The sequence below is a fragment of the Peromyscus leucopus genome, chromosome 7 (genome assembly GCF_004664715.2).
Source record: "Peromyscus leucopus breed LL Stock chromosome 7, UCI_PerLeu_2.1, whole genome shotgun sequence".
Taxonomy (NCBI): Eukaryota; Metazoa; Chordata; class Mammalia; order Rodentia; family Cricetidae; genus Peromyscus; species Peromyscus leucopus.
Window position 1 is genome coordinate 86460744 of NC_051069.1, and position 26444 is coordinate 86487187.

Consider the following 26444-nt stretch of genomic DNA (forward strand, 5'->3'; position numbering starts at 1 on the left):
CCCAGGATGCCCTTGGGTGTGTTGTAGAGAAACAAAAACAGTGACTATAAAACAACAGTTTGAACAATTAGACCCACACAAATGTCATTTACTGGGATTAGGAACACTGAGTTGGAGGGGAAAGGAAGCCAGAAAAGAGAAAGCTGATAGCTTAGTTTTGGAACACAAATAATGGGCTGATAGCAGTGGTGGTGGTGATGTGAAGAAAGTACATCTTGATTTTCTAACGGCAAAAAGAAGTCCCCACAACCAGGTAGGAAGCCACGGAGTTTTGTCTAGGGACCTACTCTGCAGCCAAAAGAAAACAAAAATGACAAAGATTATCTTGAGTTCTGTGAACAGAGAAATATAAAAATAAAAGACAAAGAGTTGCCCCAAATTCACTCTGGGCAGTTTCCATGGGCAGGTGACAGAGCTTCCAGGCTCTGGTTTCTGAAGATTCAGGGTGTCCATGGACAGGTTGGAAGCCCAGAGTCACCAAAGAAACTCCCTAGAGTCCTAGCTCTTTGTAGCAGATCAGAGGTCTCTAGAACAGTGGCCTTGGATAGTGGAGAGTCAGGTGCCCAGATTTATCTAGACCTGCCATCTCCAGCCTGGGGGCCTGAGCAAGGGAATCCATTAGGAATGACACTTATAAAATTTTCTTCTTCTTACATTTGTGACTACTTTTTAAACTTTTTTCTTTTATACATTTTAATTAAAATCTAATTACATCACTTTCCCCCTCCCTTCAACTCCCCTTCTATGTTGCATCCCCACTCACATAAATAGCCTCTTTTTTATGATTATTGTTGCATCTATCTATATATATGCATGCACCAATGTATTAATGCTGCCTGCTGAGTCTGTTTTTGTTGTTTGTGTGTCTATAGTTTCAGGGCTCACCCTTTTATACTATTTGTTACTACTTTTTATCAAATCTGTAAATGTATATTGTTAGAAGAATCAAATGGTTCTTTGCAAAAAAAATCCCCCAGTCATCCTGAATCTCCTCTCTGTTCCACTTCCACTTCTCAGATGCCAAGAGCACAACTATTTCAGCTTATTCTTTACTGACCTCCATATCACTAAACGGCATCTTATGTAGCAGTATTCACCACTGGGCCTTGTCTATTTTCTGCTTGCAAAGATGGATATCTAATTCATGCTCTCTGTTCTCCTGTTAGGATTTGGCTCTTAAATGCTAAATGCTCATAGGTTTAAGGCTTGGTCATCAGTCAATGGAGAGCCTAGCAAGTGGTGAAATCTTTAAGATGGAGAAGATCTTTTGTCAGAGGAAGTTAAGTCATGGGGAGAGTGTGCTTGAAGGAATATCGGGCACCCATATTTTTTGCTTCTTGGCCACCATGAGGTGAGAAAGTTACCCTGCCATATGCTCCACACCAGGATGTCCTGCCTTGCCATGAGCCCACAGTAGAGCCTGACCATGCACTCTCTGAAAGTATGAACCCGAAACACTCTTCTTTTCAAGTGCATGGTTTCAGGCAATCTGTTCCAGTAACAGTAACCTGACTAGCATGTATTGTGTACACACACACACACACAAAAAAAAAAAAAAAAAAAAACACCCCAACCCCCAGGAAAGAGCAAAGTCAGCCACATTCCACTTGGATTATCTCAACATTCAGTAAATGTGACTATGATGATAGGACATTCATCAGAGCTGTTCCCAGGGGATGGCTACAGTTACTCTTTTCTGACCACACTTTATATGTTTAAAACTCAATCCTCATCTTGGTTTGTCTTTTCTGCTTCCTAGATTCTCCCTATGCACACAATATAACAAAGCCAAGCCGGAAGCTCTCAACATGGAGTTTCCACCCGTGTTCTCCCACCTGCCTCTGCCCCATGCACCCCCTCAGGGAGTTCTTAGTGGGGATGGAGATACAATCCCCATGGCAACATTTAAACACAAGACCTCCCCTGGGAAAAGGGTTTCATCATCAGCAAGACTGAGGAAAACACAGCACTCAGCACCAGCAGGCACTTGGTTTTGTTGAATTCTTTTTTTGAACTCTTGAGGAGATGAATTCAGGATCCCTTGCTTTTTTTTTTTTTTTTTTTTTTTTTTTTTTTTCCATTTTGCTTTTTTTTTCTACTCCTGGTTCAGTTAAGACAAAATGTCCCTTCTGGTCCCTTGTCTATGCTGCAAGAGAAGAGGCCTTCCTCTGATGTCCTCTGATGTTTGTACTTGACACAGAGTTCCTCAGAAGCAGACGGTGCTATTTGGGGGCTTCTTAGAACCAGCCCCCTCCTACTGCCAAAATGAGAAATATCAGTTCCTCCCCGTCACGATGTGTCGTGGAAATCGGCCAGCCAGGGAACTATTGAGAACACACTGAGCAGAGAGGATGAAGAAATAACCTCAATTCCAAAGCTATATTTATCTCAGCAGGTAAAGACGACCAAACAATGCAGCTGACCTCCACCCTGGCCAGGGTGAGGCCAAGTGCGGTCTGCCCTGTACCAGCCAGCAGCTTTTGTGCAATGCCCAGGCCACCCGGCCAGGCACCCCCTACTACCCGGGGGCGCCAGGCAGCACAGGCTTGCCAAAAAGCCAGCATCAGGAGAGGGAAGGGCTTTCAAAATGTGGGATCCAGAAAGGTGCTGGCCGCCATCAGTTCTTCTCACACCAAAACACTTCATCTAAGATCTTCCTGGAAGACTCATGGGTTGGGACAGAAAGATACAAGTTCGAAATCCAGAGGCAGAGGCAAGAAGAGGACCAGGGTCAAAGTCATCCTTAGCTAAAAATCAAGTTGGAAGCCTGGGCCACATGACATTTTTGCATCAGAAAACAACCCCAAGCTGCCCCCTGACTCTGTTCAGGAGAATGCCAACACTTCACTCAAACCGATCTGAGATCAGTGAACAAAAGGAACAGAGAGTGGTGTGGTAAGGAGTGGGGAGTTTGTGGGGCCACAAGCCAAGGGGACAGGTCAAAAGATAGCCCTACACCCTCCTCTTCTCCCCTCTCCTAACTCTCCCCCCTTGGTTTTCTCTACCACCCCATTCATACTGGCAGCCAACTTGCCTGTGGAGTTCTGCAATGCTGCCCAGCTGGCCCTTTGATGGAAAGGTGTGGAGGGGTAAGAGATCAGAAAGGATCGGGGTGAAAAGCAGACTTCATGCTGTACATACTCTCCCCTGCAGATCAGCAACTTCGCTGGCAAGCAGAGCTGCAGGCTTTGAGCTGGTGGACTGTCTCCCCCACTGTGCGGGCTAGTTTTCCATCATCTTGACACAAGCTAGAGTTATCTGAAAGGTGGGAACCTCGATGGAGAAAATGCCTCCATAAGGTCCAGTTGTAAGGCATTGTCTTAATTTGTAATCAATAGGGGAGGGCCCAGCCCATTGTGGGTGGAGCCATCCCTGGGCTGGTAGACCTGGGCTCTATAAGAAAGTAGGCTGGGCAAGCCATGGGAAGGGAAACAAGCAGCCAGTAAGCAGCACTCCTCCATGGCCTCTGCAGCAGCTCCTGCTGCCAGGTTCCTGCCTTGTTTGAGTTCCTGTCCTGACTTCCTTCAGTGAATGGCTATGTTGTGGAAGTGTACGCTGAAATAAACTATTTCCTCCCCAAGTTGCTTTGGTCATGGTGTTTCACCAAGCCATAGGATACTCACTAATTGCCATTTGCAACTGCAGTGGCTGCTGTCCTCCCCAATAGAAGCTCAGGTGCCACCTTGCTAGAGCAGGAGGAGGAGGCAGGTGACAGGGCAGTGCTTCAGGATTGGAGATCTTCCAAGAAGCAGGATGGATACTTGTTTCTATCTGATTGCCAGGAAGAGTCAGAGGAGGTCTTCAGTTTACCATTATGCATACATGTGCACCTGTGCACTCACACATACACATGATAGCACACAAACATCCACAGAGGACCTCCCCTTGGCATAGTCAGCACCTGTATATCACAGTTCAGGAAGCAGAGGCTTAGCGATGGGAAACAATTTGCCTCCAGCCAGATACGAGCTGAGCCAGAGATGTCACAACTGTTCATTCTTCTGATGTAGCTGTCCCTTGTTAGGTATATATGTTAGTTACTTTTACAATGCTGTCACCAAAACCTGAGAGAACATCCTCGGGGAGGAGAGGATTGTATTGGTCCATGGTTTGAAGGGACATTCCATCATGGTGAAGAAGACAAGGTAGTGGAGAGATCTTGTGTGGTGTTGGGAGCACAGCTAGCTGGCTGCTACCTGGTGATGACCAGGAAGTAGAGAAGACCGAGAATGGAGCCAGATGGAAAGCCCCATGCTTCTACTGCTGTGGAACTCCATTTGCCTGCCAAGCCTTGTGTCCAAAATGTCCCACAACCTCCCAAAGCAGCAGCACCACCAGTTGGGGGTCAGATGTCTCTCAGACACATGAAGCCATAACAATACATTCTGTGCATAGAAGGGATAATGGGTCCTTTAGCCTCAGGCAGACTCCATTTGATTCCCTGTCCTACTACTTATGGACCAAATGGCCCTGAGCCAGTTGTTTAAGTTCCCTCCCACCTCCATTTCTCTCACTGTGTATTTAGGAGAATAGCTGCATCTTCTGTGGGATTCGGTGAAACCCCATATGTGCAGCACCTGGCCCAGTGCCTTGCACACAGCAGCTGTTTCCTTAAATGGCAGATGTTAGTAATTCTCGCCTTAATATTCATTCATGGCAAATATAAATGGCCCCACCCATTGAGGAAGAGCTTCACTGCTGGATGCACTAACAGGGAGCAAAGACACTACACTGTGATATGGTGATGCTCCTACCCTCCTCCACTCTCCCAAGACAACAGATCAGGTGCTTCCTGCAACACTAGAAGACTGGCCCGTTAGGGTCATTGTAGCAAAGTATTTGATAACCAAGACTTGGCCGAATTCTGAAGCATCAATTTGTATCTGTAAGGGTCATGGTACCTTAATTCTTTGTCTTTTCCAGACTTTTGACTTGAACTCTATGAAAAAGCCATACTGGTGTTACTGCAAGCCTCCATCTCTTGTCCTAGGACTCATCTCATGACTTGGAAGAGCATCATGAAGCTATGAATCAGAAGTCCTCCACAGAGCTGAGGGATGCTGTTGAGAACTCACAGAGGATTATGGCCATGGGAGTTCACAGACTGGGGTAGCTGGTGTGATGACTGTTAGCCATGATTCAGCAGCCTCTCAAGAGTCTCCATGCTGAATATCAGGACATTCTCGGCAGAAAGGCCACAGGAAGGCGTTCATCCATTCACTCATTTGTTCACTGAACAAGCACCTGAGTCCTACTGTGACAACTTGATCTCCATTCTGGGTCACGCACATGAGTGTGACCTTGTCCTTAATATTCATTAATGTCCTTAATACTCATCAAATACCTAGGTCCCTGCCTTCATGGAGTTAATTTTTAAAGCCAAAATGTCTAGCTTCTATATCAACATGTGTCTAAGGATCAAGACCATAGGTCTTTCACTAGGACTAGGATTTATTTTTGCAGTGTTCCCATCAGCTTCTCAGGCCTGATTAAGCTGAATAACTTCTATCACAGTTCTACTCCATGTTTTTTCTTAGTATTACATATAACAATATCCACACCTTTACTGTAAGTACCTATTCTGCCCTGCACCAGGGAGACAGTGGGCCCAGGAGAGATGTTCTTGCCCTGAGAGCACAGACAAGACCAAAGCTTGCAGTCCTTGCTTCCCTGTTGTGGGCCCAAGGGACCTATTCAGTCCATGCTGGATACTCCCTTTGCCCAAGATGCTTTTTGGACAGCACCCACAGCCCACCTCTCACTCTCCTTATTGAGGCTGTGCCTGATCAACTCAACCCTCATCAGGAAGCTCAGGCCTGACAGCAAGAACCATGGTAGAGAACCCCTTGCCTAGCTCTATAATCAGCTGTAAGGCATTTCAGAATGCATTTCTCCACTTGGAACCTCAGGTTCCTGTCAGCAAAGGGGCATGCAAGGGATGACCCATGATGACATGAGATAAAGCCCACAAGAGTATGCTGCCCAGAGTGAGATAACTTGCTATTGGGGTAAAATCTGAAAGATCAGAGAAAAAGAATAAGCCACAGCTAATCTCACCTCATCAACTCCTCAGCTGATCCTGTTTCCACAAATCGTCAGACTAAAAGCTTCTAGTCTGAATGGATCTCAGCTGAACTGTTCAAAAGCCTCTAGTTCCTGGTCCTCATGCCTTATATACCTTTCTACTTCCTGCCATCACGTCCTGAGATAAAAGACAAGTGTCCTTCCCAAGCAAAGACATGAGATCTCAAGTGCTGGGATTAAAGGCGTGTGCCACCACACCTGGCTCTGTGCCCAGTGTGGCCTTGAACTCACAGAGACCCCGATAGATCTCTGCCTCCCAAGTAATAGGAGTAAAGGTGTGTGCCACCACTGTCTGACCTCTATGTCTAATCTAGTGGCTGGCTCTGTCCTGTGGTCCCCAGACAAGTTTATTAGGGTCCACTATTAGGGTACACAATATATTAGGGTGCATAATATATCACCACAACTTACCCTCTCCTGTGAGCTCTGCACTATTGGTCATACTGCTACCAGTTGAAAGTGCCCCCCCCCCGCCCCCACCGCCATCCCCTGCTTGCCACTCTAAAAGGAACATCCATAAAAGAAGAGATGGCTTATCAGTGGAGAGGGCTTGAAACTTTTCCTGAGGACACAAGTTTAATTCCCAGAACCTACATCACCTTCACTTACCTATAACTCCAGCTCCAGGTGATCTGACACCCTCTTCTGGCCTCTGAAAGAACACACACACACACACACACACACACACACACACACACACACACACACGTATGGGCACACACATTCACATACATATACATAAATAAAAAAATATTTTTGACTAAAATAAGGCAACCTAGGCATCTGCACAGGGCTAGAGGCTACAGTATGGCAACACCCTGTAGGCCTGATAATCCAAGATAAATTATAACACACGCTATTCAGCTTTTTCGCTGGAAACCAGACATTGATTTTGTATATAATTTGGAAAGAGAAGATACTATTATACTTGTTTTCCTGTGGCTATTATCCCCATGAGAGCTCACGTCTACCTCTTAACAGGGATTTACTTGGACTGATGAATTGGTTAAAAAACTCCCTACCTAATTTCAGTTTTTTCAGTTTGGCACATGCTGGAAAGCATTGTAAATATGACCAGACTCTCTGGGGAAGGATGCTGCTCTTCCATGATACCTCTCCCTTGGGCAGAACTTTGGTTAGGTAACCATGTGACCAAGGGCAAGTGGTCCAAACCCCTGGAGTAGCACAGGCAGTGGTATTTCTCAGACCCTGTCCTGATGGAGGCAGTGGTGCACATGCACCTTCCTCATGGAACTTGTGGACAGATCTAAGCTGAGTACAGGTGACAAGAGATTTTAGATGTCCACCCATGGTTCCCATTCCCTAGATCTTACAGCCTGTAGCTTCATCCTGCCATGTCAAGATCTTCCCAGAAGGTTTACATGAAGATCACTTCCTCTAGACAAACAACACCCTAGGCTTGAGTAAACTTGCAAAGTCATCAACTTGGAACAGAAAACAATGACTGGGAGATTATGGACAATGCAGGAGTGTCCATACCAAGTCCCAGGACATGAGTCCCCAAATGCTAACCAAGACCACTCTCTTGGCATAACCATGGTCCCAATACATCATTTCTCAGGCCCCATCCAGGGTGGGCAATACCAGTTCCTTAAAGCATCATTCTTCTTCATGCAGGCAGGGTCCAGAACCCCATTTCCTATCTGCTTTCTGACCTACATCCAAAATCAGGTGGCAAGCCAGCAGGAGGCTCCTTCCTCCAGAGGACAAGTGTTTTTTCCTTCATCCTTGTCCCTCATACTTTGCTTTAAGATCAGACAGATCTTAAAGCCATACTCAGATTTGAATCCTCTTGGCCTTGACTGAGTTTCTAGGTTCTCACAGCTAACCCAGGCTGACCATTAATACTGTTGTGGGAAAGAGCAGGCATCTGCCTTGCTTCTCAGTCATTCATCTAGCTATGAAGACAGGTCCCTCAGTAACAAAAGACAATGTTCAGGGCTAGCCTGTGGCAGCTCACCACCACCAGGTCCCACTTTGGGCTAGAGCCCTTGGTTGGAATCAAGAGTACTTGGTTTCTAGGTCTTGCCCAATCCATCCCCTAGCACAGCTCTTAGTGGGCAGTGAAAACTGAAAATGAATCAGTCTCCCTGCTCACTAACATGATGAAGATCCTAGTCATCCAACACCTCACTCATAAAACTCAGCAGGAATCCTTTTCTGTTCTGCTTTATTTCTCCAGGTAGAGCAAAATAGCAATTAATTTCTAACCACACAGAGAGATGTGCAGAAAAAAAATTCTACCAGTAAAGAGTACTGAAGGGACAATTCTGATACTTTTCATCTAGTTATCCATTCAAAAACTAACAACACCCATCTGTAAGGTGTGTGGGCCTCATGCTCCAGCATCTCTCACCAGCAGGTCAGTAGCTGTGGGAAGTACTGCGAATTGTCAGTGTCACTGATTACTATTTGCTAAGTGTGGGCAGTAGGCTAGGTCCTCTGCAAAGGGCTTTCTTGGGTGATTTTATGGAACCTAATCATCTTTTCACTCTCTTGGATACCCTCTTATTTTGCTGATAAGGAAAGAAGAACATTCAGAAGCAGGCTGATGCTGTGGCAGAGCTGGTTCTGCAGCCCTGATCTCTCCTCTCTACTAAGTTCAGAATGTACAAGGACTCCAGCCCTCAGAGAGATGCTCATAATAACATCATTATTCACTAAGAGCAGCCTTGGTCTGTAACCTGGGGGAAGGGCAGAGGAGTCCAGTGCTGTTCAGAGGACTGAAAGAAAAGCAAAAGGACCTACCAAACTGGGAGACCTTGTCACCCAGGGTCTTTTAAACCTTCTCTTCTGTTGTAGAATATTAGTTCAAGATGTGTCACATTCATTTATGCTGTGGAACATTTGTTTAATGATGAAAAGACGTGTTGCATTCTTTTATGTTGCATTTGTTTAACTCTGTGAAGCTGTGTTACATTGCCCATCTAAAACACCTGATTGGTCTAATAAAGAGCTGAACAGCCAATAGAAAGGCAGGAGAAAGGATAGGCGGGGCTGGCAGGCAAAGAGAATAAATAGAGGGAAAAAGAGAAAGAAGATCAAGGAGTGAGAGAAGGAGAAGGACTCCAGAAGCCTGCCACCCAGCTAGCTACACAGCAAGCCATGGAGTAAGTGAAGAAAGATATATAGGATAAAAATAAAAGCCCAGAAGCAAAAGGTAGATGGGATCATTTAAGTTGAGAAAAGCTAGCTAGAAATAAGCCAAGTTAAGGCTGGGCATTTATAAGTAATAATAAATCTCTGCATATATTTATTTGGGAACTTGGTGATGGGCCCCCCAAAAGAGTCCAAAGAGTAAAATCCCACCAACTATACTCTTCCAAGGAAGCTCTGCAGACCTAGAGTCTTTGTGACCCTCCTTAGCTCCTGTGGTCAGAGACACTGAGACCATTAGAAGCTAAATTTTGCAGTGTGACAAGATTGCTGATGTCACATCGCAGGCCTTATGGAGAATCAGTGTCTCTTGTCTCACTTTGTTACCTGCTGATCCAGAAAAGCTGGTCTTGTCCAGCCCTGTGTTGCTGTGGCTTAGACCTGGTCTGACTTATAGCCAAGTGTGGGCTCAGAATTCAAGATATCCAACTGCCTATCCAAAAAGTTCTATCATCCTTGGTGAACCCCGTTCACCTGGCTATAATCCCTGTCTTAACAGTTCTCCTCATTTGTGAATCTCTGCTCAGGTCACATCTCTACTAGTCTGTCTGTACTGCTGCTCATCCTACACCTTTTACCCACTTCCCCCTGTATCTATAGCCCTGAGCCCAGGGCCTAGCATGGAAGGGCACTTAATAAGTGACTGTTGAATAAATTTTGTCAAATATACCAGAAATGACACAACAGCCTCAGGCTCAGAGAGATATTTCATTATCTGGTGAGGAATTAAAAGATGCAAACTCATCTTTAAAATAATTGACTGCTCTTTTATGAGGCCTCTCATCTCATTTCTCTCCAGCCCTGCAGAGCACTGAAGCTCTTAAATATCCCTCATAATCAGAGGTAGTATTTATTCTATAAGCATTTCATTTAACAGTACTAAGACCCCACATCATCAGTGGTCATTCCTTTTCTCTGGCACCGGGAATGACGACTAATAGCTATTCCGTCTTGGAAAGAGCAGTTGAATGCAAAGAAGAAAGCCTGGTAATGCTAAACCATAATCTTCCCTTTGATTGATTTCCTGAAGGCAAAAGCTGGCCATTAAAAGCAGTGTTGCCTTCCCAAACTTTTTCAGAGGCCATCAGCCCTCCATAACACTAGGCAATGCATTGACATGGGGCAAAGGGCAGGTGCACAATGGGTTTTATCTCTGGAAATGGAATCTCATAATTGCATTTAAGAGCTATTCCTAAAGGGTACATCTTCATCTGGCCACTGGCCCATCATCACTTGAGACCTGGGATAGGTCATGGTTGCCCTTAGAAACAACAGCATCAGCGCCTAGTCAGCTCTTTCCAAGTGGGATTGCAAGTAGCAGACTCAGGGACTCAGGAAGAAATTAGACAGGAGCCCACCAAGGCTGGGAGTCTTCTATGGCCAATGCAAATGTACTCACATGTTTGAGGGCTGAGCCCCAGGACAGAGGAACCCTCAGTGAAAAGCCAAGCCTATGCTAAATGTCTGAAGATGATCCCGTGAGACTGTCACAAGCCTTTGTGAATTTACTGACAGTCAATTTCTGTCACCAAAACACAGGCTTTTTGTGTTTTATATTTTAGCACTTGACTATGAGTTTTTCCTTTGTCCAGGACATCATGGTAGATGTTGTGATAGTTACAAAATTGAATCATTATCATATTGAGCACCACTTATTGGCAGCATATAGGGGCACTCCACTGCATACTAGCTCACACAGCTACAGGAACCCTGGGTGGGAGGCATTTTATCAGATGGTGAACTTCACCCACCTGCTCAGATATGGGAAACAAATGGCTCAGAAGCTGCTGCACACTAGAATCTCTGAAAAGCGTACACAATGCCAATGCCCAGGTCACTCCACGGGGCAAATGGCATTGAGAGCTTCTTTGAAGGATGCCAGCATTGCTTTTTCAGTCCGCCAGGTATAACAGTGAGTGGCTCAACTCCATAGGCTGGTGAGAAGGGTGACAGACAGACTGGAATCCAGAGGATCTGACTCCAAAGCTATCCTTTTGTCACTGTCTTGGATGGTCTCTGCCTTCAAGTTGCTCACAGGCACAATAAAGGTGAAAGGGGCAGTCTATGGTGCTACAGAATCTGTTGATACTGAGCTGTCAGTTCTATTAGATACAGAGTTCAAAGAAGGAGACGTCCCTGAAGTGGGGGCTATCGATGGTGGTTTCTTTAGGAAATTCTCTTTTGAAAGAGGACCAGATGCACCTCTAGGAGTGAAGGGGTGCTGCAGAGAGACCAGTTTACACTCACAAAGCAAGAGCATAGGAGAACAGCCAAGGTCCATAGTTAGGTTGAAGCTTAGAGGACTTCCAAGGGGTAGGGAGAAGCAGGGATAGAAAGACAGTTTGGGGAGCAGCCAGGAGGCCTGAGCAGAGGAGGGCTGAGATGATGACCCATGTGGTTGGTACCAGAAAGCCTAGGAAGATTGCATCTTCAGTCTACTCAAGGAAGAGTCATGTACCCATGGACAGGGAAGGCACTCAGGCCTGCTGCACAAAGGGAAGAATTGAGAGAATGGCAGTACTGAGGAAGAAAGGTACAACCCTTCCAGGAATTAAGACCTGATCTGGGAGTGGGTGGGGGTGTGGTGGGGGGGCAGTGAGACTAGGAGTAAGTGTGACCGCAGAAGGGACAAGACACCAGGGACTGACAACACGGGGGTTCTGCTCTCAGGAGCAGCCCTGGCAAGTTAGGGGGTGTTAGGTCTGCCACACAACTTGTCATGCCTTAGTATTCGGTTTAAGGCTGGCTTTGAGTCTCCGGTGAAATAATGATGCACGTGGAGATAGAGAAATAAAAAGACATCATCTAGAATGTCCTACACAGTTCATGGAGTTACCAATACTCCGCATGTTCATTTTACATTCCCAAGCTCTTAAACTTCAAATCTATGCAACCATATGAGGAAAAGGTGTTAATAATGATGCCTTTTATGGCTCAAAGTTATGAACAAATAAAAAGCTTTATGTCTTTTGCGGTTGCTGGAGAACAGACTTACCAACATGAATATAAATGAAAATGTCAATAATTTTATTTGAGCTTCTTAAAGTATATTTAATTTCTTTTTACATTCCCCCCCCTGTATTTTTATGAAGCAATATATTCTACATATTAAGTTTCTGGAATACTTCAAGATCCAAACTAACCAGAACACAAAGTCGTCTTACTCCATCTGTGCCACTACAACAGAACACCATAGACAGTATCATTTCTAAATAAGGGAGATTGATGCCTCACTTCTGGGGACTAAGAAGTCCACAGTGAGAGCAGTGGCATCTTGCATCTGCTGGAGGCCTTTACTGCTCCGTACATGGAGAAAGGAGGAAAGACAAACCAAGAGGATGGCCACTGTAGCTTGCCATGACAGAAGAGCAGAGGAGAACAAACCCATTCCCACAAGCCCTCTGAGAGCAGCATCAATTCATGATAACCGAAAGCAACATCTCCCATTCAGCACTGTCCCACATGACTGTTGCACTAAGATTTGTTTCCAACAAGTGAACTGGGTAAGGGGACACTTTGATATGAAAAAAAAGTTACTTTGTGACTTCATCTTACAGAACAGAGAAAATAAACTAGCTATTAAGTCTATCAGAAGACAATGGCCATCAGGCTTGTAACATTAATGCCAGAGTCCCTCTTCAATTATTTCTTGAAATTTAGGAATACACAAAAGGGACTGTAGAAGAAGAGATTTGGAGACATCCTCAGTTATCCAAAAGAACCTCATTGGCTAGTTTTACTCCACTATTACAGGGAAGTCCCATCCTTGGAACTGTAGAATTCTAGTTAACCCTGACTTCTAGTTTACTTTGTAGCCTCTGAATATCACATTTGCCAACAAAGTAAAATGACTCACAACAAAGTAAGATGACTACCCACCCACTTTGAGGAAGGACATTATATAAATTGCCAAGAGCCACACAGTATGTATGTTATGTTGCCAAACACTTTATCATACCCAACGTCCTGTCTTCACTCTGCATTTTCAAAGAACCTATATATAAGACTATGTGACCTATGTATCATCACATGTGGGTGTCTTCTCTACAGCAGAACTGACAGGACCACTGGCTACACTGGCCTCCTGACAAATGGGTGTCTTTTGTCTGTACATCATCATGTGTAACATTAGTGTAGATGGGTAAAAACACAGAGTGGTTCCATCTTCTAAAATAACTATTTTCAGTGACTTCCAAATGCCCAGAATACAACTGGAATATTTTATTCCTAGGAAACTGGGAGTTCTCATTTTCAATAGAAGAATAAATTGGCAACTGCATATGATAACAGGTTGGGAAGGCAAGAAGACCACATGGAAACGAAATGCAGAGAAAAGAGTGAGGCTCCCAGAATACAGGGGCATTCTCCTGCAGCGGCCTTGTAAACCCCAAGCCAAACCCCATGGCTTCTTCCCGAAGAACAAACACAGGGACAGCTTCAAACATTCTCTAGGCATCCTTTCTCAGCAGCCTGGGTATTCCTGGGGGCGGGGGCAGCTGGGAGATGGCAATACCCACTACTCAGGAAACATCACACTGACCTCAGTGACCAGGGGGGATTGTGGAAGCACAGTCAAGTGGAATGACCATAGCTTAGTAGATGGGAGAATGGCATTTTAAATTTATATGTCCAAGAATTTTATACATAACTGTATAAAATATATGTAGTATTTAAAAGGTCTGAGTTTTTAAAAAATAAGGTCACCGTGGCCAGGGAAGAAATTGGAAGAGTTTTCCACTCATTCTCAGGATCTCCCCATCTGTCATCCCTGTAGCCTTCATGGGGACCCTTGATTTCTGCCATCATCTAAGTGCTGTTCAGGAATAGCATCCTGGAACCAGGCCTGTGAGGCCCTGTGCCAATAATTTATCCAGCATCCTTAGCAGGCTACAGGCTTCTTCTGGTCTCCACACATTTACACACATCCATATCCCCAGGCAGTTTCCTTTTCTGATATCTCTTTCAATTTCCCGGTGAGGATAGTCTAAAACCCTGGTAGCATAGTGCCCAATGTGGATGGAAAGCAGCACACTCCATGACAGACGGAGGCACGTGACTCCAGTGAGCAAACCATCAAACCCTGTTAGACAGATTGACAAAGAAGCTGGTTTCTTGGAGAAGATTGGGTCAGAAAGGCAGAGGCCTGGTGAGTGGCAGGTGCAGGGGGGTGGGCGGTCTGCTTCAAAAAGCTTCTACAGCTCACAGAGCCCTCTGAGGGCAGCCGACAGCTACTTAAGTTTCTGAAACCTTGCGTGACAGTGGGACAGATACCGTAACAGAAGGAAGCAGAGACTCTGTAATACCTAACACTCAAAAGCACTTGAAGTCTGTACAGACAGGGGAGTGGCTCTGTCCCCTGCCCTCAGAGGAAGCACAGCGGTTCTCTGGATAGCACCTGACAGAGGTATCTGCCCTACCTCACCTCCGCATAGGACCCTGACATCTACTCACAGCTATCTCCCTCTGCCTGCCAGAGAGAAGTCCTAAGACCATGGCTCTGAGGCCCAAGATCTGGAGATGTCACCTCCCGCAGCACACACGGAAGAAGAAACGCCTGAGAGTGGAGACAGAATGGCCTTGCTTCTGCCTCCAGGGCTGCTCAAGACCTATGGCTCACTCAAAGTACAATGGAAGCAAGATTGCCTTGTATACAGGGAAAGGAAGTTGGATCTGACAGGCCTCTTGTCAAGGGATCAATCAATGCCAGTCCTTTACCTGCAGAGCCATTGCCAGCGACCAGTCTTGAGAAGTGATAGAGCCTTTGATTAATTCTTCTAAACAGCATTTGAACAGAATTGCAGGAAAGCATTTTCTTTGCCAAATGACACTGTAAACTTTCTGGGGACCACGGGAAGGTGGCACGAAAATCAAAGGCACATTACAGAAATCACTGAAGAAAGCTCCCAACGCACAAAATATCAACCACAGCAATGTCATCTGTAGCCTGCCATCAAGATGAATGGGGGCTGGGAGAGACATCAGATGCCATTTATCAACTTGCTGTTCTGAAGGACAAAGCAGGTCGTTTTCCACTGAAGAGAAGTGAGGCAGCGTGAGCCAGGGCTGTGGGCTGTGGGCGAAGCTGAAACACCTGGGGGCAGTGCTGCACTCCACTGGGGAAGCGCCTTTCCTCTTTGTTTAAACAACAGTTAAAGAAGAAAGAAATAAAGCCATCACAAAAACTGTTCGAGAGCCAGGACGACGACTGCATAGGTAAAAATGCTTGCCACAAACCCTGAGGACCCAAGTTTAGCCTGGAACCTACTTTAAAACAAGCAAAGAAACAAACAAACAAACCTGAGCGTGGTAACACACATCTGCAGTCCCAGCGCTCCAAAGGCAAGATGGGAGGCAGAGACGAGAGAACTGCCCTGAAGACTGCACACCAGCTAGAGTGGAGTGCACAGCACAGCAGCAGGATCAAGAGAGACCCTGCCTCAGCAAGGTGGAGGCGCTAGCTGGCTCCTGGAAGTTGGCCTCTGATCTCCAGACACATGGCAAGACACATGTGCACTAGCACTTACCCCCACATCATATATATATACATCTTACACACATACCACACACAAAAATGTATTATCTTACACACACATCATACAAAAATGTATTATCTTACACACACATCACACACAAGAACATTTTTTTAGGCATCTTGATCTGAAGGAGGTCTTCTGTAGGTCATCACAACTGCCATGAGTGGATCCATCCAACAGACAGGTTATGTCCAGAAGTCAGAATTTCACAGCTCTCCCCATATCTGCTGGCTCTTATACTCTGCATTAACCTGTACCCACTGTAAAGAGAAGCTTTCTCTCACCAAAGTGGAGAGCAGCAAAAACCTAGGCTATAAACATGAATATTTAGAATGCAGTTTGACAGCATGGCCATTTAGCAAAACAAAACAACATAGTAAGGTGCATGTGCACATGTCTGCATGTACACACACACACACACATGTGGTGGTAATCTAATTGTACTGAAATATTATTTTGATTGTATGTTAATAAATAAAGTTGTCCGGGGGTCAGAGCTATTAGAGCCATAGCAAGAGTGTGACGGTGGTGGCACACGCCTTTAATCCCATAAGATCTCTGTGTGTTCAGGGATATAGCCAGCATTGGAGACATATGCCTTTAAGACCTAGGGGGCTGTACATTCAGACAGTGACGAGGCAGTCATGTGTTTGGGTTTACAACAATGAGAAGGCAGAACAACATACTATAAAAAAACGAACCGACAGGAAGTAGGTCTCTTTCGCGAAGCTGGGACAGCAGGAGGAAGGGTGAGATTTTAGCTCTGAGCTCTGACCTCTCGGCTTTCTCTTTAAAAAAAAAAAAAAAGAAAAGAAAAGAAAAAAAGAAAGAAAGAAAAGAAAAAGACAATTACTAGTTTTAAATACTTTACATTGGATTGAATTGTTTTATATTGTATACAAATTTGAAACTGATATTGTTAGAAAATGCTATATGCATATTTCTAATTGCATTTATACCATTCATTTAACAATGTAATGCAAATTTCTGATCCTTGAATGTTATTATTACCAACTATTAGGATATAAAGAAATGAAAGTTAGTAGTTAGACATTACAATAGAACTTTTAGTCATATTAGATATGTTTTAAAAAATGAGCAGAGATATTTTAGACAGGTCATCTTCAAACCCTTCAGAGATCTATAGAATATGGCATTTAAAATGTTTTAATAACTTAGAAAATTTTTCTTTTTTGAGACATGTCGGCTCCTGGCAGTACTAATCTACTTCAGAGAAAATATGGGCATTGAAGAAACTGCATATGGAGTCAACTTTCATTTTAGCAAAAGTTAGCCACTGGACAACAAAGTATCCTCGAATCAACAGGACAAAATGGACAGACAGATCACGAAACAAGGGACTACTGATTCTTGCCAAAACAAGTGTGGTTATGGCTTTATCAAAAGGCATCTTCTGAGGCCAGGACAATATGGCCCTATCCCTGAAGTGGCCTTCACATCCGGAAAAGGTACGGTGCCCTTTTCTTTGAAGGCAGCTTAACAGGCAGATGGCCGATGGATTCTGTTGTACAATGGAACAGCAGCTGAAAGCTCATGCCTCTCAAAAGTAGACTGGCATTTAATAGAGGGATGTGGAGAAGAAGGGGATGCTGAGATGAAGCCATATATACACAGCCAAGAAGAATGGACAGCTGAATTTAAAAACTGTCAACAATTTCCAGAATTTAAAATCCTGAATCATGACAGGACACTAGTGGAATTCAGGTGTTTCTGGTACGTGGACTGCTCTCACCCAATGTGAGGTTGAACTGTTGACCTTGTGTACATCCTACTTCACAAATGAGTCTGTCAGATACACTAAGCCTATAGGCTGAAGATGATGCCCCAACACTACGGAGAAACCTCAGGTGACTGCCCAGGCAGCTGGCTGTTTCTGTCAACTCACAAATTTTTTGCAAGTTGCTTGCATGCACTTCCTGTTTTTATTTTTGTTAGCTAATATTATTCCCTTCTTGGGTCTCTGAGGGAGTTGAAGATTAGTTAGTTATGGTTGAAGATTAGTTAGTTATAGTTGAAAATTAATTAGGATAGAAAGTGCATTAGATATATCTTGGATTTACCAAAATAGGATAGATAATGGAATTATTTTCTCTGATTTGTCAAATACCTGTTTAGGTATTTATTACTTGTGTATATTGTATATAGTTATTGTACTTTTGTATATAGTTTTTCTTTTGTTAGTTATAACCTTTTGCTTTTTTTCTTTTTATTAAAATAGAAAAGGGGAAATGTGGTGGTAATCTAATTGTACTGAAATATTATTTTGATTGTATGTTAATAAATAAAGTTGTCCGGGGGTCAGAGCTATTAGAGCCATAGCAAGAGTGTGGCGGTGGTGGCACACGCCTTTAATCCATAAGATCTCTGTGTGTTCAGGGATATAGCCAGCATTGGAGACATATGCCTTTAAGACCTAGGGGCTGTACATTCAGACAGTGACGAGGCAGTCATGTGTTTGGGTTTACAACCAATGAGAAGGCAGAACAACATACTATAAAAAAACGAACCGACAGGAAGTAGGTCTCTTTCGCGAAGCTGGGACAGCAGGAGGAAGGGTGAGATTTTAGCTCTGAGCTCTGACCTCTCGGCTTTCTCTTTTACATTGTTTCTGTGTTTCTTATTTAATAAGACGGTTGGTTACATCTATATCTACACACACATACACACACACACACACACACACACACACACACACCAGAACCTATGTCCTTCCTAGCCATGACTTTTGACCAAGTTTATAATACTCCCAGTAGCTGCAGCTACCTGAACAAGACCTGCACAAGTTAAGTCAAAATTCCAGCATGGATGGGCATGGGTCCTCAAGACTCCACCCCATCTGAAGAGATATTGGCAGTGGGAGGCTCCTGAGGGAGCTTTCCTTTGGGGCTGAGGTTGCAAGTAGATTGTTCATGCCCCAGTAGATGGCCAGATGTCCATGTGCACATTGGGCAGTACTAATTAGACTCGGTGGGTTATTAATAACAAAAATAAATAATAAAAGACATGAAGCTGGGAGGGAGATGAAGTGCAGGGCACTGGGGCAGTTAGAGGGAGATAGTGTAGATGGATATGATCCATATATATTGTTTGAAACTTTCCAAGAATAGAAAATGTTATTAAAAATGGCTTTGGGTTACACAGTCCCTGGAAGACATGTGATCGGCCCTCCAGAGAACAAGGGATCTCATTCCTTCTAAGTCCAGGTGATGTTTGTCCAACTCCACAGCCCTCTCCCTGAGCACGCTCTAGTGGTCGGCCCCTGGCTGGATCTGAGGGGCAGTGACAGGATCCTCCCTTAGCTAACTTCTTCCCTCTCCTTCCCCGCAGCTCACATCCCGAGACCAAGCTTGCTGTACTGCTGTCTCCACCCAGAAGCTTCCTCTGACTTCGGGTTGGACAACATACATTTGTACCATGGCCCACCCCTGCCTCTTCTCATCTCAGACTCTCTTGGGTGAAGACACATTGACTGTCTTCCCTGATGCCTGCATTGCCCAAGCTGCAGTACATCAAGACCATTCCTTGCACATCCCATTGACCTGCTGCACTGGCAGGTTCTGGAGGGCACTTCCTGAAGAAATCTACCCTAGAGACAGCAGTGAGCTGGACAAAAACAGTGCCATCCTGACCCTGTGGTATGAGATGTTTCATAGCACTGTAGCAGGATTAGTGTGATTAATGCTAGAACATAAATATTCATTATACTTCTTAAAATGACCTATTTAATAAACAGAATTGCTGAGAATTTTTGAGGGTTTATATATACATATGTATGTATGTATATACATGTCTACACACACACACAGGGTACTATGAACCAAGAAAATCGGGGAAGCTCTGCTCTCAGGTGAAGTAAACATAAGGAGTGTGAGCTCACAGGCCTCCCCCAGTGACATCATCCAATCCCACCTGCAGTACTACTGTGTCTGTCCACCTGTTCACCCTAACATCTGCTGAGCTCCTACAGTGTGTAAATGCTGTGTTGGGGGATGGGGGTCCAGGGCAAGGTCCTACCATAGCACTTGGCCTAGCAGCCAGACAAAAAGCTTTCTCAAAATGGCTCTTTGATGAGCTTCACAGACTGAGACATGCAGAAACATGTCCATGGTCCCTGGTGTGGCCACAGCACCAAATATATAAAGACTGTCAGTAAACAAGCATCTTTATATCAGAAAACTTAGGATCAACGTAATGAGTAACTCCAAGCAGAAACCTCGGAGAACATTATAGAAAGACAAGTATGAGGACCCCAAGTAGCCCCAAATCCTGGGATACAGGGCCCCAAGACAAATCATATGTGAGACAGTCTCACTTTTCCCTGCCCACTGCCTACCCCACACCCCCCATATCAGTAAGGCCATGAGGAATGGAGAAGAAATGATGGTGATGTGATTGGCAGAGGGAGACCAGATCTTTTCATTATGAAGTACTATAATTAGGAAGTAGAATCCGACAAGAATGATCAAACCAAAGACCAAAAAAGACCTACATCTGCTCTTCTGAGGGAAACAGGGAAGGGGGTCTGAAAATATCTGAGGTAGAGCTCAGGCTGCAGCTCTGCTGCATGGAGCTTAAGTGGAAGAAGCTCCATGAGCACAGTGCCTCTGACTCCCAGGGGAATATAAGTGTGTAACAAGGAAGCCATTCCCCAGCCCCCTCCTAATTCTTCTCTTTGAATAGAGAAATTGTGAATTGTTCAACTAAAATTATTTAATATATATCAATAATGATACTAATACATCCATGCTTCATCATAACAGGGTATTCTGGTAACAAAAAAGACTCCAGTCAGCTTAACACAGATACTATTGAACACATCTATTCCATTCCTAAGTATTTACCTGAGGGAATAAACCACACATTCACTAAAGCCTTGTACATGAGTATTTATAGAAACTTTAATTTGGGATCATAGCAAAACAAAAAATCTACCAGCAACCCAAGTATCCATCAATCAAATGCCATGCATCTGTATGGTGGAAGACTAGTCACCACTTAAACAAGCTAAGTCGAGGCATCAATGGGTGAATCTCAAAATTCTTATGCTAAGTAAAAGCCAGACAAAAAAAGTATATGGTGTATATTTTGATGTGTGTGTGTGTGTGTGTTGTTGTGTGTGTGTGTGTGTGTGAATTTCTCCCTAGGGAGTAACAACTAATTTGTAATGAGAGACAACAGATCAACGTTTGCCTGTGTGGTAGGGAGCAACATGAAGGAAGACAGCGAGAAAGGATCATAAAAAAAGGATGTGGAAATTTGGAAGGTGATGGATTTGTTCATTGTCTAACTCGTGATTATGGCTTTAGGGGTGTGTATAGTGCCAAAAGTGAGAACACTGTACACTTTAAATAAGTGCTGTTTGCTGTGTTCTAGCTACAACTGTTAGGGAAATGGTAGCAGAGAATGTTCTAAAAGGCTGTACACAGAAATATAAATTGATGGCTTGCTCTTAGAAAGCAGTTTGGCTTTTCTTTGATACTACTTTTAAATCTGTATCCTAGAGACATAAAATGAGATACAACAGCTTCACTCCTGGATCATTTATAATGGTGGGAAAAGCTAGGAAATACTAATGTATCTGATGAAAAAAAAAGCCCTGTTCCAATAAATCACTGTACCTCACATACTGAAATATTATGCAGCCATTAAAGGCCATGCTTATGAGAAGCTTTTAATAACCTGGAAAAATACTTACATGATAATGCCAAGTGAAAAGCACCAAGATATAAATTGTATATATGGTATGAATTGAATTATGTAAAATTATGCACAGCAAAGTTTCTGAAATATCTTTAGGATTATTTCTGAGTGATAAAGGGTATGGGTGATTTTTAATTTCAATGCAAATTTAAAAATGTTCCTATTTAAAATGTATTTTCCTTAATTTTCTACAATAAGACTGTATTTTTAAATTGTGAAATAAATAAGCTATCTTCAAGGAACTCTAATTTTTCTTGTTCCCTGAAAAAGCAGGCTCTTACAAGGCGAAGAACCAGATTGCATTTCTGTAATCCTCGCATCTGTGAAGATGTAGGGAAGATGCCTCACAAGCTCCAGTCTGTTACTTGAACCCCCATTCCTTCTTTTTTTACTTTTAAATCACCTAGAGATTCGACTGATTGACAGCACACGTTATCATCTCACCATTGTGTATGTTTTATTAAAAACCTGCTTCTATTCACATATGAGGGTGAGGCCTTGAAGGCAAAGAATGGGTCCTTGCTTCGGCACAGTTCCCATTCCACCTTGCCACAGGATCCAGGAAAGACAGGATGTACACACAACAGCAATGGTGTATGTTGTTTTTATAATACCATTCCCAAAACCTCAGCAAAACAACAGCCTAGGCTATTTGGATGAGTGACTGGGTTGGTGGTTCTTTGGCTTGAATTTTTGAAAAAGATGGGAGCATGGGCCTGCTGAGACTGACCCCAGGAGTTTTTCCTACTTGTCTGTTTAAGAGTTGGAAGCACTAGGGCTCTGTGGTCACTCCACAGTCTGTGAGCTCATGTCATGTGCTCTTCATTTTTCTATCTATGGAGTCCAAGGCAAAGATTTATACATTTTTATTCAGTGATTTCTAAAAAAAAAAAAAAGCTAAGAAATTGCTTGAGAAATTACTATGAATCTTGTTCTGCATTTCTATTTTAATTTATATGCAAGAGAATTTACAGTTTTGCAAGACTTGCCATTCTTGTCTTAGGGTTACTACTGCTATGATGAAACACCATAACCAAAAGCAACTTCAGGAAGAAAGGGTTTATTTGGCTGATACTTCCACACCCATATGCCATCACTGAAGGAAGTCAGGATAGGAACTCAGACAGGGCAGGAACCTGGAGACAAGAGCTGATGCAGAGGCCATAGAGGAGTGATGCTTACTGGCTTGCTCCCATGGCTTGCTCAGCCTGTTTTCTTCTAGAACTCAGGACCACCAGCCCACAATGGGCTAGGACCTCACACATCAACCGCTAATTAAGAAAATGCCCTACAGGCTTGCCTACAACCCAGTCTTATGGAGGCATTTTTTTAATTGGAGTTCCCTCCTCTCAGATAACTCAAATTGACACAAAATTAGTGAGTACATGGTGTGAGCCTTGAAATAATGATTTATTTCCTGAGAGTCTTTGTGGTAGTTGTAAGTGATTGACACCCCCATGGTGATCCTGCTCCCTTAGCGGAAGGGTCCTCCAGCCCTGTTCTCTGGCCCCCTATTGAATAGCTGAATCCCAATGTAACTTCTATCATGGTCACCAATCCTCACTTTGTTCATCAGCAAACTTTCTAAGATAGCTAAATCCTCCAAAAAGCTATTGATGGACACACAGAAGGAAAGGACAGCAAAGGCTAAAAGTCATCAGCTGGGGGTGAGTGACTAGGGATACAAGCCCACTGTCAGGCCTTGAGGAGAAGTGAAAATAGAAAGACATTGTGACCTATGTCCTCTAAAATCAACACCAAGAAGATTCAATGTGCAGCGTCTTTATAAACTGCGAGAAACCACTTAAGCTTTCAGAGCTGATATGCTCAGATCTAGTGAAGAAGGTCTGGACAGAGGAAGAAAAGAAAACCACAGGGAAGGCATCTCATTGTAGTGGTCTAAGATGAAGGTGATAGGGTCTAAGCTAGGGTGGAATGGATCTGGTGGCAAAGAGCATGTTTTCATGTATGGGACATGGCAGAGAGAATAAGCTAGCTTAGCGAAGGGCATTTTAGTTTGTGCGATCTATAAGACAACCCAAAGGATGTAGCTTGAGGCAGTAGCATGTGTTGAAGCTTAGGGGCAATTTTCTGCTGCAGAGTGTATCAGTCACCTTTTGTTGATATGATAAAACAGCATGACCAACACAACTTATAAAATAATGCATTATTGAACTCACAGTTCCAGAGGGTTAGAGTCCATCATGGCAGACTGAAGATGTAGCAGCAGGAACAGCTGAGAACTTACATCTCAATTCACAAGGGGGCAGAGAGCACACTGGGAATGGCATGAGTCTTTTGAAGGCTCAAAGCCTGCCCACAGTGATGCACCTCTTTCAATAAGACCACACCTCCTAATCCTTCCCAAATGGTTCCACCAACTGGGAACCAAGTATTCATACACATTCATTCATACACATGACCCTGTGGAGGCCATTCTCATTCAAACTACAACAAAAATAGGTAGTATTAAAGCCACAGGCATAAGAAGTAGGATCGGAGGCATTAAATGAATGACTCAGACTCTGAAGAGCTTACCACAGTAAGGATATTACCAAATAGATGACTGGAAAAGAGAGCAAGGGAATTCAAGAGACAAAACAAAAAGTGGGGTGGAAGACTTGGGAGATGAGGAAAGAGAGGGAGTCAACAGACAAGGGACAAGGGAGGATATGCTGTCAAATGCTGCATCTGAAAGAATCCTCTGAGCATGGCATCAAAGGGATCACTGATGATCCAAAGTAGACTATATCTTGTAGAAGATAGATATTGGGTAAGAGATATAATACCTGCTCCATGCTTAGTCTTGTGATTATATATCATTATATTGATCATTATCCAAACTGGAAAACAGTAATTACCCCAGGTATTTCCAGACAAATTTAATATGAAAAATGAGGCAACCAAATATCAGATAGCAGGTGGAGGGAAACTCACAAGACTCATGAAACCTACAAGAAACTTACAAGGCTAAGAGCTCATTAAACTTGTAAAAGTCAGGAGGTCCCTCCCTGGGGATATATAAGCACTAAACCTAAGTTTAATAAGTTAATAGGAGAGGAGATTCTTGTTTAGTGTAGCTGCTTGAAAGCTGGTCAAGGAACTCCAGAGATGTGCCTTCTGGGTATGCTGGATGAGCTTTTAGGACAGAAAAACAGTGGCTGGAGTCATCTATGCTCTCCATGCTCCTGTAATTAACATCAATAAATTCTTTGGTTCACCTAGCTGCACTTGATGGGATCATTTCTTTGGTCTCTATCTCTAGTGAATAAAATAAAGTCCTCTGAAAAGTCACTCAACACTAAGTGATGGAGAACCAGATCAAATGGCAAGGCAGGAAACCACTACAACCTTAGGGTTGAAAGGATAGAAGTAGTCAGGGATACCAGGGTAGGGTGGAGGGTAAGGGACCCAGGGTCCTGCAAGGGAAGGAAGTGCAGATTCTTAGAAAAAGGGAACACCTGCTTGTGCCCCAAGTTCTAAGTGTCAGGTGTAGCAGGGCAAGGCTTGGGATCTGGGCAGTCCCGGAATGCCCTGCTCAGAATGAGCATCCCCTGTTGCGTTCACCTCCACCAACCTTGACTCCAGCTTCACTCTCGGTCTACATGGTGCTCCTGCATAGCAGCATCATTTAATATTTTAATCTGTCATCTTGTGGGTTTCTCTATCAAAACTCAGATCATCTTGAGGACAAAGAACTGTCTCTCAAATAGACAACATTCACCGAAGCATATGCTCCAAGCAGTCTGCTAAATCCAGAAGGAGAGAGAAGGGGGAATTATGAAACAGACACAGCATTGGTGAATTTGTGTTCAGGAGATGATATCCTACCCTGAATAGCTCCTGAGGCAAAAAAAACATTTACCAGCAAAAAATAAATTACGTATTTATTTAATTAAGACTTTTAGCGTTTCAAGGAATCCTATTACTAGTGAATGACAAGCAGCATTGTGCTCAGAGTTTTTGTCATGTAAATGTTGCATTTATGCATCAGCTTTAACCTGTCAGCCATTCACAATATTCTTTAGAGAGCTTCCTTTCTGTTTGCTTCATGGTTATTGCTTTTAACCGGAAAACAGGGAAAAAGCAGAGTCCATTCCAAGTGGGACATCCCTTTAGTAGACCTTCTGTGTTGTGATTTCAAAACCAATACTTCAACAATAAACCAGAACAAAATCTCCTTCAGAGAGTAGGATGTGAATGACAATGCTTTCCCTGTTCTCCCTGACCCCCAAGGCCAGCAGGTGTCACTAACAAGACAATCACTATGCTAAGCCACTTCAAAGGGATGGAGGCCTCTGTCAAGCCCCAGCCCTCATTTCTAAGGCACTCAAATTGTGCAGGATGGGAACATAAAAAAGACACACTCTTGCTTTCAGTAAGTACAGAACAGAGTCGGGAACACTATTAATACACACATACAAAAAAAAAAAAAGGAACAAAATATATGAACCCATTACCTCATGAGAGGCTGTACAGAACAGCCAGGCAAAAATCAAGGGCTCTGAAGTCAGCGATCAGGGTTCAAGTACTGGAGTCATTAGTCATGGACTCACTGAAGAGCTCTCACTGTTTCCTCATCTGTATCAAGATATGCACCTCAGAGTTCATTCAGAGATGGTTTGAGCTGATGCCCGGCAGTATCTAGAACACGCTAGCCTATAGTACAATGCCCTTTGTGTCAGCTGCAGGGCAGGTGGAATGCAGCTTGACAAAGTAGAGGAACTGTCTGCAGACTGTTTCACCCCTGACACTATGCTTCCCTCCAGCCCTTGGGTCTAACTTCCCACAGTTCTCTTAACGGATGCGGATTCTCTAATAGGGAATATTCAGGATTCATTCTCCAGGAAATGAGTGTCTCTGTCTACCTGTCCTTTCTTGAAGCATAAAGGCCACTTTAGATAAGACCAAAGTCAGGTGCAATAAATC

At 43.8% G+C, this 26444-nt stretch overlaps 1 protein-coding gene across 1 annotated transcript in view; it reads right to left on the reverse strand.

Moving 5' to 3' along the window:
* Window positions 1–26444, reverse strand: part of Clstn2 (calsyntenin 2) — a 611344-nt gene that overhangs the window by 566326 nt on the left and 18574 nt on the right. The gene's annotated exons all lie outside the window — the stretch shown is intronic.